Here is a 3,207-nt window from a genome sequence, read left to right as displayed (position 1 = left end):
GATTTGTTTAATGCATTTGACTTTCATTTGATTCAAAAAGCTTTGTTTGAATGTGTTTGACATTCATTTGACTCAATTAACTTTGTTGAATGTGTCTGACTTTCATTTGACTCAATTACCATTGTGGAATGCAATTGACTTTCATTTGATTCAAAAAGGTTTGTTTGAATGTATTTGACTTTCATTTGATTCTAAAAGCTTTGTTGAAAGTGTTTGACTTTCATTTGACTCAAATAGCTTTGTTGAATGCATTTGACTTTCATTTGATTCAATAAGCTTTGTTTGAATGTGTTTGACTTTCTTTTGATTCAATTAGCTTTGTTGAATGTGTTTGACTTTCATTCACTAGTAGAAAATACTAAATGGCAAGCGGTTCAAATCCCTAATGGGAAGCGGTTTTTGAACCGCATGCTCTTAGGGGGCTTGCCATTGGTCTTTTAAATGGCAAGCGGTTCTGAACCGCTTGCCATTTGTAGTGAAAGGGCAGCGGTTTTGGCGCCAAACCGCTGCCCATTACACCTATAAAAAATAAATTTTTTTTTTGGGGTTTTTTTCACGTAAATTAATTCACAATCACAATATATATAAAAACATTAACATTTTCATTAATTTATTGTAGTAATATTACATTTCAGCCAAAGAAAAAATATTAAAAAAAAAAATTTATACAAATTGTAACACCAACAAAACAAAACATTAAAAAAAATAAATAAAAAAAACCAAGCAGCAGCCCCTGTTCTCTGTTCTCATACCACGCATCATCTACCACCACCGCAATAATCACCTCAATCAACCTCCATAATTGACGCCACCAGATCTATGAGATTCAAAAATGGCATCTGCATAAAAATAATAAAAATCAGAAAGAAAAAAAAATCAAAACCCAGCTTAAGATAATAATTTTAATACAGTAATAAAAAAAGTCCATTGCAGAACAAAAACGTACCCGAAATGAAACTGGAAGATGCCAAACTAAAAAGAAGCAAGAAGACGATGGAACCCAAATATCGATTTATCCACATTATTTCAGAGAAAAAAAGTCCAGAAATATGAGCTGGGTTATTCAAATTACAGACCAATCAATTGGAAGTTTAATTGATTGGCAATAATTGATTCTGGAACTTCTTTCACCTTATAAAGGCAAGCAGTTTATCATTCTTCTTCATTTCATCATCAGATCTAGACAAAACCGAAAAAAAAAAAGAAAGATCAAGATACCAACCACAGCCATTAGATTATCAAGAACAATCGACCAATTTTCTATAACAAATAACAACAAATTCGAAAACAAAGTTAAAAATAAAAAAAATTAAAACAATAACTTACCTAAAATTCCAACACAATCCACAAAATTTAGCCTCGAATTTGGCCTTAAAAACTCTAGATCTGGAGTTTTTAGGGTCGAATTTGACCTTAAAACCATTAATTTGGGTTTAACCCCGAATTTTGCTTGATATTATGGCTCAAATTTGCTCGAAAATGAGGCTCTTCGTGGTGAGGCTTGAGAAAGGAAAAGGAGATGAGAGTAAAAGGGATGGAGAACGGAGATGAGAGAAGAAAGAGAAGGAGATGGAGGAGAGAGGAGTGAGGGCGTGAGAATGGAGGAAGAGAGGAGTGAGGGCGTGAGAATGGAGGAAGAGAGGAGAGAAAAGTAAGAAGAAAGAGAAGTAGATGGAGGAGAAGAGAGGGCGTGAAAACTGAGGGGATGAGGAGAGAGAGCGTGAGAAATAGAGGGGAGGAGGAGAGAGAAGAAGAATCATTAGATTTTTAGGGTTTTTTAACAAATGGCAAGCGGTTCACGGTTTAAACCGCTTGCCATCTACAATTTGGCAAGCGGTTCACCCAAAACCGCTTGCCATTTATAATTTGGTAAGCGGTTCACCCCAAACCGCTTGCCATTTATAATTTGGCAAGCGGATTTCCAAAACCGCTTGCCATTTGGGGCTTCCCATTTACTATTTTCTACTAGTGATTTGACTCAATCAGCATTGTAGAATGTAATTGACTTTCATTTGATTCAAAAAGTTTTGTTTGAATGTATTTGACTTTCATTTGATTCTAAAAGCTTTGTTGAATGCATTTGACTTTCATTTGATTCAAAATGCTTTGTTTGAATGTGTTTGACTTTCATTTGATTTTTAAAGCTTTGTTGAAAGTGTTTGACTTTCATTTGACTCAAATAGCCTTGTTTAATGCATTTGACTTTCATTTGATTCAAAAAGCTTTGTTTGAATGTGTTTGACTTTCATTTGACTCAATTAGCTTTGTTGAATGTGTTTGACTTACATTTGACTTAATTAACATTGTTGCATGCAAATGACTTTCATTTGATTTAAAAAACTTTGTTTGAATGTGTTTGACTTTCATTTGACTCAATTAGCTTTGTTGAATGTGTTTGACTTTCATTTGACTTAATTAGCATTGTGGAATGCAATTGACTTCATTTTATTAAAAAAGCTTTGTTTGAATGTATTTGACTTTCATTTGATTCTTAAATCTTTGTTGAAAGTGTTTGACTTTCTTTTGACTCACTTAGCTTTGTTGAATGCATTTGACTTTCATTTGATTCAAAAAGCTTTGTTTGAATGTGTTTGACTTTCATTTGACTCAATTAGCTTTTTTGAATGTGTTTGACTTTCATTTGACTCAATTAGCATTGTGGAATGCAATTGACTTTCATTTGATTCAAAAGCTTTGATTGAATGTATTTGACTTTCATTTGATTCTAAAAGCTTTGTTAAAGTGTTTGACTTTCATTTGACTCAATTAGCTTTGTTGAATGCATTTGACTTTCATTTGATTCACAATGCTTTGTTTGATTGTATTTAACTTTCATTTGATTCTAAAAGCTTTGTTGAAAGTGTTTGACTTTCATTTTACTCAATTAGCTTTGTTGAATGCATTTGACTTTCATTTGATTCAAAATGCTTTGTTTGGATGTGATTGACTTTCATTTGATTATAACTGCTTTGTTGAAAGTGTTTGACTTTCATCTGACTCAATTATCTTTGTTGAATGCAACTGACTTTCATTTGATTCAAAAAGCATTGTTTGAATATGTTTGACTTTTATTTGACTCAATTAGCTTTGTTGAATGTGTTAGACTTTCATTTAATCAATTAGCATTGTTGAATGCAAATGACTTTAATTTGATTGAAAAAGCTTTGTTTGAATGTGTTTGACTTTCATTTGACTCAATTAGCTTTG

General features: G+C 32.3%; 1 long non-coding RNA gene across 1 annotated transcript; it reads right to left on the bottom strand.

Annotated features, from left to right (window-relative positions):
* Positions 1-575: 575 nt before the first annotated feature.
* On the bottom strand, positions 576-1,747 carry LOC145595871 (uncharacterized). The gene is made up of 3 exons (XR_014103031.1): positions 1,327-1,747; positions 947-1,179; positions 576-839 (listed from the first exon to the last, which is right to left on the bottom strand). It is a non-coding gene; the product is annotated as an uncharacterized LOC145595871 (long non-coding RNA).
* Positions 1,748-3,207: the final 1,460 nt, after the last annotated feature.

The sequence above is a fragment of the Chenopodium album genome, chromosome 19 (assembly GCF_948465745.1).
Source record: "Chenopodium album chromosome 19, dcCheAlbu1.1, whole genome shotgun sequence".
In the NCBI taxonomy this organism is placed as follows: domain Eukaryota; kingdom Viridiplantae; phylum Streptophyta; class Magnoliopsida; order Caryophyllales; family Amaranthaceae; genus Chenopodium; species Chenopodium album.
The sequence above is the reverse complement of the archived record's forward strand: the minus strand, read 5'-3'. Positions and strand labels throughout refer to the sequence as shown.